General features: G+C 43.4%; 1 protein-coding gene across 4 annotated transcripts in view; it reads left to right on the top strand.

Annotated features, from left to right (window-relative positions):
• The window catches only part of LOC309532295 (uncharacterized protein), a 472,441-nt gene that overhangs the window by 72,030 nt on the left and 381,255 nt on the right, over positions 1–19,156 (top strand). The gene's annotated exons all lie outside the window — the stretch shown is intronic.

Raw genomic sequence — 19,156 nt, 5'->3', positions numbered from 1 at the left:
CAGTAATGCTTCTGAGTGACAGCTGCTGGAAACAGCAGGAGGGGGAAGTGATCTTGATCTTGTTCTTGGGTCTTGCTTGTGGGTTTCCCCCAGGCATCTGGCTGGTCACTGCAAGGACAGGATGCTGGACTAGACTGTCCTTTGGCTGATCCAGCAGGCTCTTCTTATGTACTTAGGTTCCTGTACCTGCCACCATTATCTCTTCTTTATTTGATGCTGAACCACCCTATGTTATTTACTGTAAGTAGAAGCTCTGTAGTAAATGGGGTGCCTGCCTGGTCTCTCCTGCCCTCACTCGGCTGCCTGTTTCGGTGAGAGAGATACTGAAAGCCTCTGTGCTTGTCCCCTGTTGCCAGTCACCTCTGTGACCCAATGCTGATACTGCCTTAAGTGTCAGCAGAAGACAACCTGGCCATTGTGACTTCATGATGATGGTGATGGTGATGATGCCTGAAGAAAAGAAAACACTGATTCTTGTACCCACATCTTGCTCATCACTTTCATGAAAAAGGTGTTGTTTTGCATCTCAGAACAGTTGAAGTCTTTCTTACTCTCCCATCCTTTGGCCTTTTCTCAGGGAGGCTTCATGGCATCCACCACTGGTTTTTTGGACCTCTGGCAGCTGCCCTGTAATTTATGCTAGCTGCCACTATCTCTCTTTTACCTGCCATTCATTTCTCTAATGCAGGGCCAAAAGGTCACATTTCCTTTTGCACAAGCCAATGTGTGGAGAGGCAAGAAGAACAAAGAGGGTGCAGCAATGGATGTGATCCTTAACTTTGTTTCATGCCGGGGGGGGGGGAATTAGGAGGTATTGACTGCTTCATGGCTCAAAGAGAGGTGCCAGTCACCATAGTTAGTTGAAGGAATCTTGAGACTCCCTGCTAGTCAACCACCAATACTGTTTATTTTATTTTTATTTTATTTTTTGCTAAGTGTAATACTTTTAAATTGACCGCATCTCTGAAATGAATAGTATATTCATTCTCTTTATCCAGAAGGACAAGCTTGAGTAGAGACTCTTCCTATTGCTTTTATGAAGTACATAAATGTATATTTTTACCGTATATGCCCAGTGACTGTGACCAGTATGGGCCATGCAACCAGCAAGGAGCATGAAGCTGCCTATACATTACAGTATTTCTCATTTTGAGCATGTTCCTGTGAAAGTAAGCACCATTGATTTCAATGGAATGGGGTTAGAGGGCAATCATTGGAATGCAAGGGCCGTCTTCTACTCCCCACAGAAATGCACACCACCTACCGTGGAAATATAGAAAATATACATTTTAAGAAGTTTTGTAAAAGTTCTCTGTGGCTGGAGTTTCAAGTCATTTCATACATAGTCTGAGCAGAATCTAAGTCAGTGGATGATGCGCAGGTAATAATTCATTTTTCTGCAGAGAAAATCAAATTTCATGTCCTTGCAAAATCTAGGCTTCTTTGAAATGTGACATCCACTTTTCATTTAGCAGATGATACAGATGCAACAGAACTGATGTGGCTGGAAGGATATTTTTGATGGTTGTGGTGTGTGTGGGGGGGTGCTTCCTGTGACACACCCAGTTGGCTACAAGAATTGGCAGAATTTGCCTGGGATGCTCAGTCTTGTTTAGCATGCTGGACAAGATAGAATGACATGTTGTTTGCAGGATTATGATGTCCTCTAAACAGAAGGGAGATGGGAATTCTTTATTGACAGTGCGCACACTTAACGGTAGCTCCAAAGGTGCACAGAATACACACACACATGCTTCTGGCATATAAGTAGTTGGCATCCTATCCCCCAGGCTTGTGCTCTGAGCTGGATTGTCAGAGCAACAGTTTGACACCCCCCCCCAATCTACATCTTAGAGCATGCACACAAGCAACCTGAGACGTTAACTACACAGAAGTTGCTGCCATGCCTATCTCTTCAAGCCCCTCCTGGTCCTGGAGGACAGTGGAGAAAGGGACAAAGGGGATTCTACTGCCCCCCTTACAGGCACCATCTCTTCCTCTGCTCCTAGTCACTCTCTTCCCTTCCATCCAGCACTGGCGTCTACCCCACCAGAGGCAAATTACCCCATAAATCGCATTCCCCTGGGTGGGTCAGCCTCTGGCCCCATGGCCTCCATCACCCACTCCTTAGTGCCCTACCAGTCCTTGACAAATAAACTTCCCCTTTCGTCCATTTGTCCTTTGTTTTTATTTTGTTTTTAAAAAATGTTTCCCTTGCTGAGCAGCAAAGTGCAATGACAAGAGACTGTGAATTAGTTACCTGGAAGGACCAAGGGCTTAGGACACACACCATCCTGGCCAGTGTAGAATGAAAGAGGTAGAAGAGTATTTTTGTAAAATGGATGGGGTGGATTCGTTAACGTCTGAAATACCTAAAGAAATTAAGTCCATTTTGCTTGGCCAAAGTCATGGATTTCCCCAGTACGTTGACCCAACATATTGATTCCTTCTTGGAGTCCAGATACATTGCTGTGTATCATATATGCATGGATACTTAATTCAGTTGCAATCAATCAAGTGTCATGTTGTCTGTAGTTAATGGATATTTAGCTTCATTTTATGAAAAACAAAATAAACATTTTTACTATGGAGAAAAACCTGTTGTTGGAAACCACAGGAAAGGAGAGTGCTCTTTTGTTCTGGTCCTTTTGATGGGTTTCCCATAGGCATCTGATTGATCACTGTGAGAACAGGATGATGGACTAGATGGGCCATTGGCCTGACCCTGAAGACTCTTTCTATGCATTTAAACATGAATAGGATTGTGCTGTAAATATGTTTCTTGGTCCTTCTGTGTCCTTAATTCAAATAATAATTGAATCACTGAAGTGTGACTGTGCTTTTGTAGGTTTTGTTGCCAGCCTATTGGCCAAGACAACATTGGCTCTTTCTAAGGAACCTGCCAGTTGTCAGATTCAGACTGAGTTGGGAACAACTGGATTCTCATATATATATATATATATGGAAAACCCATTAAACCAAAGTCACTCTGATGGCAGTCATTTTCTGTTTAACATTGTGTATGTGTTTTTAATATTTCAAAGCAGTAACATCTGACATTATTGCTTAGTTTTACATTTGCTGGGAATATCTAGGAAAATAGTTTGTATGAAAACAGAGTTGGAATTAACAAATGAATTGCCATAAAAGACATTTCCTGAGAGAGATTAATGCACGCATCAAGAGTCTAAACTTCCTTCAGAGCCGAGCACTGCAATATATTTGTTAGTCATTTTTCATTGGTTCCATTCGACACTGTTAATGATTTCATTTCCTCTGGGAGGAGTTCTAGTTCCCAGTTGTTACATCTCATATTTATTGGGCTCTCAGTGAGGATTGTATTACCTTCAAACAATGCAAATAACTCATAATTCAGATTAGTCACTTTAAAAGAAAATGGAGAAGTGCAACATTAAAAGTTTGGTAATGGGCCCATTCCTGAGTTCGAAAAAGGACTCCTGACTCTTGGGACTATGGCACTAATGGGAACTGACTGGCAAATTAAATAATTTGTCAGGGTCTACTGTTACATGGAGAAATGCTCTTCTTTTAGTAACTCAACACTTTAAAGCAAAATAATGGTAATGTGTCATTGGGTGGTGGAGAAGGAAACGTTTTTGAAAAGCTAATAACTTAGAGTGTTCCTGAAGCAAAAGAAAGCATTGTTTCAGTACCCAGACTGAGAATCAAAAAACGTAATTGCTGAGTGGTAGAAACATCTGACCACATCTGATGTATTACTTTAAAGCCACTGCAAGGGAAAGGAGAGAGAAAGTCTGAGTGCCTCACACTTCCTCCACCCCCACATCTGGGTCTAGTTCAGATATGCTTGTTTCCTCCACCTATGTGGATATTTACCTGTAAGTGTGACTGATGGGGGGGGAATAGAACTCCAGGTTCCTCTCTTGCTGCTTATGCAGTAAGTGAAGTTACAGGGAACCAGCAGAGGGCCTTCTCAGCAGTAGGATTCTTCCTGTGGATCGCCCTCCCATCAAATACCAGGGAGATTAAAAAACTGCACACCTTTTAGAAGATATCTGAAGGCAGCCCTGCGCAGCAAAGTATTCAATGTTTCATTTTTTTAATGATTTTTTATGTGCTGGAAGCCGCCCAGAGTGGCTGGGAGGGGAGTAATAGTAGTAGTAGTAGTAGATTGGAACAGGTTACCAGAAATAATATTTTAGCATGTGTGTCTCTATATGTGTGTGAGTGAGGGGGGGTGCACAATGTACACCAAAACCCACACAAGGCAATGTGGTGGATCAGGGGAATATGTTGCCCTCCCAGACCCTCCAAGTGTCCCTATTTTCCAGGGACATCCCTGATTTAGAGAAGCCATCCTGGTTTCTGATTTGATCCCAGAATGTCCCGCTTTCCCTTAGGAGGCCCCTATTTTCATGGGAGGAATGTTGGAGGGTATGGAGTTATCCAACCCCCGAGCCATCTGAAGGCAATCCTGCATAGGGAAGTTTTTTAATGTTTTATTATGTTTTTATATATGTTGGAAGCTGCCCACAGTGCTGGGGCAACTCAGTGAGATGTGTGGTGTATAAATAGTAAAGTTATCATTATGGAATGGGACGTCCCTATTTTCATTGGAGAAATGTTGGAGGGTATGCCCTCCATATTTGTGCTCCCAGCCCCTAGCCTTGCATGCCCAGTGGGCAGGAAGGATTGCAAGACCACCATTTCCATAGTAAGTGTATTTGTAAAGCAACCTTTTGTCTTCGTGCGTGGATCAGGAGCACTGCCCAGTTTGATGTCTCTCGTTCACAACAAGGAAAGATTGAGGTCAAAGTATTAGAAGTATGGTAGCTTTCTAAATAATTGCACACTGCTGCACATATTAGATCATGCTGTGCCAAGAATACAGTCTCATGTGATTCTGAATAAGGAATACCGTGCTGTAATTTAACTATAAGCCACATCCTGGTAAGTGGACATATTTAAATGCCTATTAGAGAGGATCCTAAATAAATATCTTGCATAGGAAACGTACCGGCCTCATTTCTTTTCCAATGCATGACAGGGATACAATAGAAAATTTGTTTACTGTAGCAATTTGTTAATCAATGTATTCATAAGACCATTAACTAACTAACTAACTATGTCTATCTGAAAATACAAATTCTACTTCATATGATGGTTGTGTTTATTGAATTTCTGTATCAGGCACCCTCAGAAGAGAGTCAAGTGTGAAATTATTCTTCTGAATTTTGCCAATGGGTGGGTAATGATGACTAATGGAAGATGTAAAGCGAAGCATGATTTATTCATGCACTGTGTCTCAAAACTGAATTATCTTTCCTCTAGTTGTTTCCTCAGAAAATGCTAAGAATAAGGTAACTTTCACAACATCACACATTTAGCTAATTTCAATATGTGGGAGGGATTCGTGCCTCCTATGTGACCCTCTCCTGACAGAGGTTGTCCATCAGGGCCACCAAGACAGATTTAATCCTGCACATGCTGAACCCACCCAGTCACACACAGAGAGAGAGAGTGTGCTTGCACCTGCTTCTGTATTAGTGATCTAGTAGACTCCATTCGCTTTTGGAGTGAAATAAAGCAGCTGTATTTGAGGAACTTCTCAAGGAGGAAACAAGGTAAGGCATGAGGACTGCATACCACCACCCCCAAGATGCAGAGAGGGGGGCAATAAGCTAATGTTCACCAAGGGCAGCAATACAACTTAACATGGCTCCAATTGGACAAACTGGAAGCTGCCCATCCAGTGGTAACTAGTGACCTGAGCCATAGTAAAGGGTAAAGGTACCCCTGCCCGAGCGGGCCAGTCTTGACAGACTCTGGGGTTTGTGCGCCCATCTCACATCTATTGGCCGGGGGCCAGCGCTGTCCGGGGACACTTCCGGGTCACGTGGCCAGCGTGACAACGCTGCTCTGGCGAGCCAGAGCCGCACACGGAACGCCGTTTACCTTCCCGCTGGTAAGCGGTACCTATTTATCTACTTGCCCCCGGGGGTGCTTTCGAACTGCTAGGTGGGCAGGCGCTGGGACCGAGCAGCGGGAGCGCACCCCGCCGCGGGGATTCGAACCGCCGACCTTTCGATCGGCAAGCCCTAGGCGTTGAGGCTTTAGCCCACAGCGCCACCCGCGTCCCGCCGACCTGAGCCATAGTTTGTCCCTAATATATAACTAGTAGAAACAATAGCTTTAGTTTAGCTGATGGTACTAATGATAGAAGACCACTTCGACTGGTTACTTCATCAAGCCACTTTCCTCAGTTTTCCCACAATTATTTCAGGTAGCAGCTGTCTGCAATCAAAGCATTTGGCTAATGTTCTTATTTTTGAAATATTGCCGAACAGCTTAGAGACATCTATTTGTCAATATTAACAGGATGAAAGAAATGCAAACTGCCCCTATTATGCATAATATATGCAGACAGAATGCTAATAAATCCTGCAAATTGCAGGGGATATTGGGTATGATCCAGCCACAGCAAAGCTCATTTATTTCAGCAGTACAAAGTTGCAAATACATGCTTAAGGAAGGCGGCATTTCTGTCCATATTTGGGATCTCAGTGGGATTCTTGAATAAACATACATCGGACTGGGCTAAATGTCTCTCCCACTAGAATGGTGACTTTTAAAATGTTTACCATTTGGAAGGATCATTCACATTCTCTTTGGCTTTTTCCATTCTACATCCCAAGCTGCTCTAAAGTTTTATTTTTGGAATGGTTTTTAAGCAACATTTTCTTTTAAAGGTCTGTGAAAAAACATGGTGTGCTTTTTAGCAAATCAAAGCAGGCTAATGTGCCTGTAAAATACTAATGGCCTCCTAAAAACAACAACAACATACAGCTCTTTGGGATATGTCTGTCCAACCATACAAGTCTTATATTGTTTTTGGTAGCAGTAAAGGTCATATTCTGAGAGAGTTGCTCTCCCTACTGCTTGAACCTGCAGCTTATCGTTTCAGCTAAAATAAAAGATGAAGCAGGGAAAGGACGACAGCACCAAAACAGAAGAGAAGCAAAAGAAGAGGTGGGGCCTCAAAGCTTTGCTAAGATATCAGGGTCCCATCCAATGCTACTGTTCCACTAGCACACAGTAAAGCTAGCGCCAAATGTATTGCTCTTTTTTTCCTTTGGACCACATCAGTGAGGCCTAGAGGGGGTCTTGTTGCCTGGGAAGCCCAAGACCTCCATACACACTGCCTAGACTTGAGCCCTGGGGAGGTCACTTTGGTGCTGCTAATGCAGCAGTTTTAATTTATTCCCGGAGGCACACTCCATTGTCTCTCGAGACAGATGGATGCCAACAACAGCAACAACAAATCTTATGAAGACTGACAGTTGCATCCAATGCCACGCACACCAAGTTCCACTTGTGCAACAGAACTTCCCCTTCCTCTCCTCTCTTCTCCTCTCCACATGCCTGCAATATCTGGAGGGTCCTCCAACCCTCTGGAGCAGATTTTGAGGGCGTGAGAGGGGCTGCAGGGGAGAAGAGGAGGGGATACTTTGTCTGCAAGTAGATGTCTGCTGTGTGCTAGAAGGAACATGACGTGTGTCATTGCCCCCCTCCCCCGGGTACTACCATTCCCCTAACACCCAAAATACAGTTCTGGTAAAATACTAAAAAATGTAAAGTGTTTTTCATTGATGTCAAAACTTTATTGCCTGTTTTTGACAAGTGCTCCTGAAGAAGCTTGTTTTGAACCATAGCACCCTGGGCTTTTACAATAACTTTTTAAACCAAAACTAAGGGCCATTTCACACATTTTGCATGGCAGGGCTAGTCTGATACCTTGGTGCCTCTATCTGTATGGTGGACTTGTTTGTCAGTAGCAGGCAATGGGGTGGGGTAGCAGCGCAGCCTCTGATTGACTACATTGCTGCTGTATACTAGGATGGATAAAGGGAAGGGCGAGGTGGCAGCAAGCTCAGCACAGTGAGAATGTTCTGGCGACACCAAGCCATCATTCCCACAAGTCTGTTTGCTCCATGCTGGCCTTACCCTTCCCTCCAAGTGCTTAGGAGCAACATGGGTGACTGGAGGTCAGGTGAGCATCACTGCTGTGCTCCACTGTTGCTTGTTTCCTTCATGTTTTGCATATTGATGAGCAAATTTAAATGTAGGTTCTAATCAAATACATGGAGCAGTTTGGCTGGTACACATGTAGCCAGCATCTTTAGAATGCTAAAATCCTGTTGATTGTGGTGTGGAAGGCGACATTTGTATGCATGGATTGAACCTGGCTCTACTCCTGCAGAGCCAATCAATAGAGTTTTAGATTTTTAAGAAGGGGCTGCTAAATTAGGGAGAGAAAGCTGCTCGTGCAACACCCAGTTGTATATCCCTCACTCAGCAAAGGCATGGATGGGGAGCCTATAGACCCTCTCAAGATTTGTTGGGTTCCAGTTCCCATCAGCCTCAGCTAGCATAGCCAATGATCAGCAATGGCAGGAATTGAAGTCCCATGACATCTGCAGGGCCACAAGTCCCCTATCCCTGACCTAGAGACATATATGCAAAAGTCTGCTTTCTTACACAGTTACCTGGGTGGAAATGTGCCAATAAGCTGAAACAAACTCAGGGCTACTTGTCCGCACTCCACTTTTCACCTGCCAGTGTTTCATTCTCCCATCCCTTCGGAGTAGTTGCAGTTCAGTGATTCTGTGGTTTTCTTCTTTCATTTTCATTTTCTTTTGCGCAGGAAAGTCAGGCACAGCAATTTATTAACAATATGTGATATTGACAAGAAAGCCAAATCATCCTCTAGGTGAGTGCTTGTGATTGATGTGTAACTTTAAAAATTGAATTTGGTATTGCAACTCACCCAGGTCAATTTGTTTAATTGTATTAGAAGATCATAAACCAGACAGACAGCAAACTGTTTTAGCTCTTGCAGTGTGGTGTGTGGCCATAACTTAAAAACGATAAGTGACTTATTGAGGTACATAATTGAATCCTGAGGAATCTCATGCATCATGCCCACTCCACTGCCACAAAGTCTTCTAGTGATCTGTAATACCCGTTCTGTTGGATGGAATATGGTTCAGTGAGCATGAAGATGAAGAAGAAATAAAAATAAAAGGTGCAGATGTAGACGAAAAAGAGAAAATTGGCTTAGATCTGCAGCTAGAGTTTGCACACACACACACACACACACACACACACACACCCCTGCTCTTTTTATCCTTTCAGATAAAATAGAATCCAAACAACATTATACGAGAGGAAAAGAAAAAAAGGATAGGCAATCTAAAGCTACAAGGTCCAATTCTAAATGTCTACCTCAGCTAAAATCTTAATTGATTTCTGTTGGACCTTTGTCACCCAGAGCCTATTAAGTCAAGAGTACTTGGATTTAGTCTTACTGAGAAATAATCTTTATCCAATGGAATAAGAAAGCACAAGCAAACCTATTTATTCACTGCTGAATGAGCTACTCTTGTTCTTCTGCCTTCCTCCCCACTGTGGATTTTAATTTTAAGTATGGATTATACCTGCTGCTTGCTTGTACTGGATTCTCTGCTTTCATTTGAACCCTTGAATCTATCCTGTTGTATCATAGCCACGCAGAAGTATGGAATTTGCTGGACCTGTGCAAGGGAGAGGGTCCCTCCCTCCTCACCTTGCATGGAAGAGCTTTCCCTGCAGAGACCCCTTTCCCACAGCACCCAAATGAGCAGTTCGGTGGGGAAGCAGAGAGCAAGGGGTGGGGATAGCCTGTGTAAATCCTCTACTCCCATATGTTCTTTGTGAACCCTCCTACTGTAACATAGGTGTCGTCTCCTAGGGGCCAAGGCAGTTTTGGCACCCCATTTTTTTTAGGGATTGGACCCCCCACTATTCAGAGGAAGTCATGCAACATCGTGCTGCCGCTCCCCCCCCCCCAGTCCTCTGGAAAAGCTGGCACCTCTGTACTGTAATATTGTGATATGATCACATTAGCTTTCAGTGTCTCATTGGGTGGAATAGCCCATGTCAGTAATACAGGAATGAGAAAGAAGGGCAACAATAGCACTGAACAGAATTTATTTTTTTTAATGCTAATAGTCTCACAGCTAGAGCATTTGGGGATGGGGACACTGCTTCCCCAGCTATTTCAGCTTACTTCAATATTACTTAGTTTTCCTTCTCTTGATTCTGATGTGATTCTGTCTCAGGGGAGGGGGGAATCAGTGTTGACCAACTTCTGACCCAACTTCAAAAGGTGCAGACCCTCTGCCCACAAAACCTTCATTAATTCTAGCAACTGGGGGGGGTGAAATGTTTGTTAAATGGTAGCAACAGTGGCGTAGCGTGGGGGTGCCAGGGGTGCCGTCCGCACCGGGCGCAACATCTGGGGGGGTGAGTCCAGAGGGAAGGGACAAGTTCCTTCCTCCGCCGGGCTCCCCGCTGCCACCGCCAGCCTTGCGCCCTAGCGTGCGCGCCCCCCGCCGCCGCTGTGGCTGCGCTCCGCTCACTGCTCGCAGGAGGAGCAGCCGCTGCAGCAGCGCCGACGCCGCCACCGACGCCTGGCCGGGCACGGGCAGCCTCCGCACCCTGCCGCCGCCGCCATCCCCTCGGCCCAGCCACAGGCGGCGGCTGCTTCTGTCTCCATCCTCCTCCGGGCAAGCAGCGTTGTTTGCACGGCAGCGCCAGCGGCAACTCGCAGGTTAGGGGTTGGGGGGGCGCAAATTACTTGCCTTGCCCCGGGTTAGGGGGCGCAAATTACTTGCCTTGCCCCGGGTGCTGACAACTCACGCTCGCCGCTGGGTAGCAAACATTTTATGCAATATAATCAGAAGAGAAATGCTGTATCCATCCCAGAATGTGTTTGTATCGAGGATGTATGATTTGCACTGGTGTCTGGGTTCTTTTCTTAAGGCTGAACAAATATTCAAGTTCACAGTACATAGCTATAGCTGTCTGAGTTTAGGTGATAAATACATAACATACTCTTGTCACACTGTATAGATAACATAATTTAACTGAACCCACAGAGCTTTATCTGCAGGTAATTGAAGTTATAATTACAATGGTGTAGTACTTTTATAGAGTGTAGCTGTCACCTAGGAAACCAGTGGCATACAGAATAAAAACATACCTATAAAATACACAACTGGTAGAAGTGAACATCTAAGTAGCAATTGTCCTCTAAATATAAAAACACCAACTCTTCCGGTGCAAAAGGTTGCTTTCAAAACATTATTTCCAGAGAAATGTTCCCATTAAATTTCTCTAGTAGCTTTTGAAATTGTTACTGACCACGTTTGTCTGTGTCTGGATTTCTACAGGCCTCCCGGCTCCTTCACGCGTTACCCTTTTTCTTGATTTCTACTATTTCACATATTTCTACATTTCATGGCCTGACCTTTATAGAGATACCGGCACCTAAATGTGTGCAAAGGACAAGATGGTGCGTGTCAACTGCCCTCCGGCAACATAATGCTATCCAGCCCTAGCACTGATTGGAGAACTAAGGGTTTCTGGGAATTTGTTCCAGCTGTAAGATCTCCAAGAAGGCCAGGCTACTGCAGACCCACCTCTTTTCTTCTGTGATGTTGTGCCTGTTTCCTGTGCATCTTCTTTCCTTGCATCAAGTCTTCTTCAGAACTGTGGTATGGCCATTCAGAAGGTCCATTCAGTGTCACTGATGCTTCCTGGACCCTCCCGCTGTACTATAGAAATGCTGGACAAGTCACCTGCACAGCACTGGCAGGGATGGAATAGCAAGAGTCACAGATTTTGTGTGTGTGTGTGACTTTCTTTGAGCTTATTGGTAGCTTTCTCTGGACTATGTAATAAAGCATTTAGTCTTCTCCCCATTTCTGTGTTCATTATGTTCCAAATCTAAAGAGAACCTCTGCCCTTGGTAGAACACAGGGGTGGGGTAGCTTTTTATGTCTGAGGCTACATTGCCTCCAGGGTCCTGATGAACTCTCTGGAAGATGCATCCCGAAGGTAGGTGTAGCCAAAGCAAAACATTGGTGTGGCCAAAGCAAGAAAGTGCTTGGAAATGAATTTGTAATGAATGGCAGGCTTTCCCCCTCTTGCAGTTTAGAAGGCAATCTAAATTAACTTGGAAGACCCTCCTCGTTAACGTGCAGCCAGCCCCCTGCCTCCATTTAAATGACCCTGAGAGGCACTTTTATGTATATTTTTATGTAATATCTACAGATATGTTCTTAGATATCTCTTTACATAATTTGCTCTTTATATTGATAATGCACAACTAGTGTTCTGGAGAGGGTTTCAGAGAATGTAGGGAAAGTAGCGTAGAGGAAGAAAAGAGAAGCACTGGTTGCTTACACAACCATTTGTTAAAAACTATATAAATAAATGGCAACAATTTAATTCTATTTGACACTGAATTTGAGTTTCAGATAATGAAATTGCATTAAAATTTGAATGCCAACGTTTTGAAATTTTGCCTAACCTTGTTCAAACTCTAATTACTAGTAAGGTTACATTTGTAATGCAATTATGTTGTGAATTGTTAATGTAGCCTGAGAACTATATCTTGCTTCTCTTCCTTGGTGGGAGGGTGGACCTTTAAACATTCTAGCCCTGTGAAGATTGTTTTTAGAGTTTTGACCTTGGCTAAATGTAATGCATGATTTTGTCATTCAACATTAGCAGATAAGCTTTCAAGTAGAACTCAGATACAAAGGCTAATATATTTTTAAATATACTTGGTTTGCTCAGTAATAGAAATGATTAATAATGTAATATTAGGAGAGCTAGATTCATCAATCATAATGAACACAGAATTTGGCAGTAGATATAAAATGTTTTACAAGTGCTTAGAATGGATAGACTTGCAATGGCGTGATAATAAAATGGTATGATAAGAATGTGAATCATTAACACTTCTAGTGGTATAGTTCCCCATATGTAGAAGTAAAAAAAAAAAAAGTTTGCTGGAAATGAGATGAAAAAATGATTAAAATGAAAAATGTAACTGCATTTATCTTCTGCAACATTGGATTTGCTGTGTGGAAACATATGTAAACTCCTGTGAGATGGAACGAGAGCAAGATTAACCAGAGCCAAAAAACAGCTGGCAGATGAAAAAGCTAAAAAGGAAATGAGAATATGTTGTCAAGATGAAGAGGCAAAGAGCAATGGAGAAGATGGTGAGTGATTCTTGATTAAAAGGCAGATGGATTCTGAAATAAGCAGTACCAAAAGAGCCAAAAAAGACTAGATGGCTGGATGCCGTACATGGACGTTTTATGGAGAATTTGGGGGCAGGGATGTCCCATGTTATGCTGGGATCAAGAAATTGTGGTGACCAGAGAAGAGAATCAAGGTCACATTTCTGCAATCCTGATTATGCTGTATATATTCCTGTTTTAAAGTTGTTTTGTTTGATATTGCTGCCAAGAAAACATTGAATATCTCTTAGATAAATTGTGCAGATATAAATAACATGGAACATTGTGGAGGTACGAAAAGCTTGGAACCTTTTGAGTTGTGTGCATAGATGGGTAGTGTTGTGAGACTCTATTTTCTTTGAGAGCTGTCCACCTATATTCAGCTGGGTTTGCTGCTGAGTGTAGGATCAGAAGAAAACCTGCCATATTATTATATATATATATATAGTGTGTGTTTATAACATGTAAATAACAATGCTTTGCATTTATATAACTGCATTAGGGCTGGCTCCGCTTTCATTTTTGACTAAACCATGGTTAAATATGAACCCTGAAAACTGTGGCTTAGTTTTCAAAAATGGCAATGGAAGCTTTCACTACCCCCACCCAATGGAAAGTAGAAGGGGAGCACATGAGGCTTCCCACAGCTCATGTATGAACCTGTGGCCCTCCAGATACTCTCGAACTCTAACTCTGATTAGCTCCAGCCGGCATGCCCAGTGATCAGGGATGATGGGATCTGTAGTCCAACAACATTTCTGGAGGGCATCAGGTTGGGAAGGCTAAACTAACCCTTGGTCTAAACTAACCCTTAGAATGTGGCAGCTGCACTCTATAAAAGCACTACACCATTGTTGCAATTTTGCCAAAGGAGGTCAAGATAATAACTTGTTGAGTTAATAACAGAGGTAAGATTTGAACTGTGGACCTCACGATCTGCAGCTCAGTCTCTTAGACACTATTTTGTACGAGCTATCAGGAAATAGGGATGGCTGAACCTGGACTAAAATGACTGTTTACTTAGCAAAGCAAAAATGAATGCTATCTTTGAGAATATTAATGCATCTAGGTAGATGAAGATGCCCTGCTGTTGAAGGATGGTTTAAAAATAGACTCCATGTTAGCTTTTGCTGTGGAGTGGGTATCAAAATATTCTAAGTGCAATTTCTAAGTGTCAGCCTACAAATGAACAAATGTTAGAAATGTTTTTGTACCTCATAGTGTATCCACAGGAATAAACATATTTGGAATCACGCAGAGTTACAGCTGCTGCTATATTCAGTCACTAGTCAAAGCAAAGACTAAGTGAACTAATACTGACACAGAGGGATAAATGCCATGATAAGATACAAACAGTGGAAATTCTATTGAAGGTTTGCCTCACTGAAAAGAAAGTCAGCAAATTGACTACATCAACCTGACACACATCAAGGATACTTGCCCCAAAGTGACACTCCTTGATTTCCTACATCACAAAGGGTTGTCAACAAGAGATACTATATTTCAAAGAAGCAACTGATTCATCACACACTGTCAATACAGTTTCTACAAAAAAACACACACCTTTATTTGTCTGTTTTTCAAACTTTTTGCTATGGGTAATTTTGACATCATGGTTACTTATTTGAATCTTCTGTCAAAATCAGAGGTAGACATTTGAAAATGCTTATTTGTTAATAGTAGAATTGTACACAACAGTGTTTTGCTCAGTGCTTTGTTCTTTTAAAATTATTCTCCAACGTGGTGTGCCCTAGTCATTCCTGGCTCGTTGAATGATACGCCATCTGGATGATCATGGCTAATCTGCCTGATATCTTGGCTATAGAAGACTCTAACCCAGTTCAGTAGGTTGGAATACACTATGTCTTGGAATACAGTATATGGTGACTGTGATGGGAAAAATGCAGAACAAATTTGGGGCATGTCTGAATGCACTGGCATATTACATATGCACATTGTGACATGTATCTCACCACATACTGTTTCTAACCACTATGTGTTCCTTTTCTAGGATATGGTGATATCACTATGCATATGTAATGTGCATTCACAATCATGGTCATGGTGTGGAAAAATTAATGGTGGTATGATGACATCACATCAGTGATTATCACTTCAGTATTTTGCCGCTGTCCATGCTTTCTCCTGATTCATAAGTTACTGGAATATCATGGGAGTCCACACATCTGCTTGCCAGTTTAGGGGATTTTTGCATCTGGAATCTGTGCCCCCCTCCATGAATGACACAGGGTCAAATCTATGCAGTAGCTGGACAGAAGATTATCTTACACATATTGTGGTGATATAAGTACAGTACAACAAGTAGCAGTAATGTGTGCCTGTTACTGTTCTCAAACTTTATGGGACTCTTCCTCATTTTAAGGCATTACTTTAAGACCCTTCTGTCCTCTGATCTCATCAGTAAGTACCGTATTTTTCGCTCTATAACACGCACCCGACCATAACACGCACATAGTTTTTAGAGGAGGAAAATCCGTAGGCATGCCACCCGTAGGCATTCCCTCTATAACACGCACAGACATTTCCCCTTACTTTCTAGGAGGAAAAAAGTGAGTGTTATGGTGCAAAAAATACGGTATTTTTAAGGCATGGAAACCAGAAAGAGTCAGTAGCCAAGATACACAGTATGTGCATTTATCTTTTGGAGTTATTCCAGACTTGAGGGTATCATTTCCTGTTCTTTTTCTGTATACCGGAAATGGCATCACTGTGAGATATTGTCCTGTCATCTCAGGACTTTGCCTTCAGTACAGTCTGTACACCAGGAAAAGACTCTGTTTTGGTTGCAGCTGGATGTTCCTGGTGTGTGAGCGAAGTTAACCAATCCTGATGTAAACAGAATCAATTCGGGGGAAATAGTGATCTAGCCTTTTTGTCCTCTTTCTCTTCCTGAGAGACTGTGAAGATACCAGCCACCCTAATATTTCCTAGTTCTGCTGGATCTCTCAGCGGCGTTCGATACCATCGACCATAGCATCCTTCTGGACCGTCTTGAGGGGCTGGGAGCTGGGGGCACTGTTATACAGTGGTTCCGCTCCTTCCTCCTGGGCCGTGTTCAGAAAGTGGTGGGGGGGGGATGAGTGTTCAGACCCCTGGGCTCTCACTTGTGGGGTGCCTCAGGGTTCTGTCCTCTCCCCCATGCTTTTCAACATCTACATGCGGCCGCTGGGAGAGATCATCAGGAGGTTTGGGCTGGGTGTTCATCAGTATGCGGATGATACCCAGCTCTACCTCTCTTTTAAATCAGAACCAGTGAAGGCGGTGAAGGTCCTGTGTGAGTGTCTGGAGGCGGTTGGAGGATGGATGGCGGCTAACAGATTGAGGTTGAATCCTGACAAGACAGAAGTACTGTTTTTGGGGGACAGGAGGCGGGCAGGTGTGAAAGATTCCCTGGTCCTGAATGGGGTAACTGTGCCCCTGAAGGACCAGGTGCGCAGCCTGGGAGTCATTTTGGACTCACAGCTGTCCATGGAGGCACAGGTCAAATCTGTGTCCAGGGCAGCTGTTTACCAGCTCCATCTGGTACGTAGGCTGAGACCCTATCTGCCTGCGGACTGTCTCGCCAGAGTGGTGCATGCTCTGGTTATCTCCCGCTTGGACTACTGCAATGCACTCTACGTGGGGCTACCTTTGAAGGTGACTCGGAAACTACAACTAATCCAGAATGCGGCAGCTAGACTGGTGACTGGGAGTGGCCGCCGAGACCATATAACACCGGTCTTGAAAGACCTGCATTGGCTCCCAGTACGTTTCCGAGCACAATTCAAAGTGTTGGTGCTGACCTTTAAAGCCCTAAACGGCCTCGGTCCAGTATACCTGAAGGAGCGTCTCCACCCCCATCATTCTGCCCGGACGCTGAGGTCCAGCGCCGAGGGCCTTCTGGCGGTTCCCTCATTGCGAGAAGCAAAGCTACAGGGAACCAGGCAGAGGGCCTCCTTGGTAGTGGCGCCCGCCCTGTGGAACGCCCTTCCAGCAGATGTCAAAGCGATAAACAACTACCTGACATTCAGGAGACATCTTAAGGCAGCCCTGTTCAGGGAAGTTTTTAACGTGTGATATTTTATTGTATTTTTGGTTTTTATGGAAGCCGCCCAGAGTGGCTGGGGAGGCCCAGCCAGATGGGCGGGGTATAAATAATAAATTATTATTATTATTAATACAACATTTTTGGCAAGTGTGCTGCAAATCAAGCCTACGGTATGAGTAGGGGTGTATTCTGGTTCCTCGTATCAGTTTAGGTGACAATTTGCCAGACTCATCATCCATTCCTGTTTCGTTACAGATCTCACTTCACTACTTTTAATTAGTCCTGATCTGGTCCTTTATGTTTTTGAAAAATAGCATCATTGTTTTTGTTTTTTTCTAATGATTGCAGATGAGCTGAAAAATCGATGTGCCAGTAATTGCCCACTGAAGGATGCATCTTGCCTCAGGGTTATTGTCTGTTCAAGTGAAGGAGGAGGTCACACACACACACACACACAGAGAGAGAGAGAGAGAGAGAGAGAGAGAGAGAGAGAGAGAGAGAGAGCCACAGTTGCTGTCGCTTGTCCTTTTTTCTATTCCACTAGCTAGCATATTAACAACATATATTGCCCAGCAAATGTATTTCCTATTTCATCAATTGTTTCTTTGGATTTAGCAAAGCAAAACATCTCCTCCCCAATCCCTGGTACAGAGACTCCAGACTCCTAAAGTATTCTGTGGTAAGCTGTGTAAGATGTAGTTCAAGCTACATCTGTTTAAAAGGTATTGATTTGGATAGGGTCATGGGAAGTTTACAAAGTGAAAAACATTTGCAAACGCAGTTTTGTGTGTGTGCTTGTATTTGTTTGGTTCAGTATACTCCATTCACTGCTTTGCAAAGTGCAACTGGTGGTCGCCTGCTCCTCAAGCCAAGGGGAGAGGAGACATGGTTTTATATGTTCGGTGTCATCCTCCCTCCCCACAGAGGAGAAAATGAAGTGGTGCACTGTGTATCTGCAAGACAAAACTATGCAAGGGGCAAATCAAATCAAGGGGTTGTTGGGGGGGGGGAATGTAGTCCAATAGTGCTGATACCTCCATGTCACACAGGTATGGGCATGGCTCACAACTTACAGTGGCTGCACTGTGAATTCATTGCAGTCAGTTGCCTGTTGTTCTGATCAGAAAGAGTGACTGCCACAGAAAGTGGAGGCTCCATTGGAGGCAGCGTTCTGTTTTTTAAGTAGTACTTCTGGAACTGTAATGAATTGCAGAGGGGAGTGGCTTATGCTAATGGCTAGGAATTTGAGAGGCGGTGGAGAAATTAACATTAGCAGACTTTATATAAAGATGATTGTGGATGGAGGAGAGTCTCTCCCTGAAAGGGAAATCAAACTGATTTGGAGGAGAAACTGCTGGAAAGTGGGAGTGGGGTAGAGGTACTGGCAGGGGCAGGATAGGCTGTTTATGATTTCCCGAACCCACCAAATATATAAACAAACCACTTTCTTATATCTAGAATGGGACACATTTCAGGGCGGTGTGGTTTATGATTCCCACTCACCCACCTAACCCACCTCCAAAACCCCAATTCACTTAATTCAAGGCATAGCTTGCAGGGTATGCTTATGACTACCTACCCAACCTACCCAAAGAATCACGCTTTGCACAAAGAACCAAAAAAATGCAGTTTGTATTTTTACATTGATTCATAATGGTAAGTTATAAGCATTGAAGAATATACTATGCATCAGACTCACATTTTAATGCTAACAAAATAAAGAAAGGTTAAGAATAAAAGAAATACAACAAAAACCATATTAGAATACATGTTGTCACATTCACAAAATCCTTAAATATATGTCTGGTATTGTAAAAGTCCACAAAAAGTCACTGCAAGCCATATGGCTTCACAAAGATATCAAGCAAGCATATGGTGGGCTAGTTTGGTGCTCAGTCTGCTTGTAGTGCATATCTCAACCTTCTCTAATGAGAGCGCGCCACTCAGGCCCCATTTCTGCTGTACCTTTAAAACAGTATCATACCACTTA

The sequence above is a fragment of the Podarcis vaucheri genome, assembly GCF_965113315.1.
Source record: "Podarcis vaucheri genome assembly, chromosome: 5".
Taxonomy (NCBI): Eukaryota; Metazoa; Chordata; class Lepidosauria; order Squamata; family Lacertidae; genus Podarcis; species Podarcis vaucheri.
The sequence above is the reverse complement of the archived record's forward strand: the minus strand, read 5'-3'. Positions and strand labels throughout refer to the sequence as shown.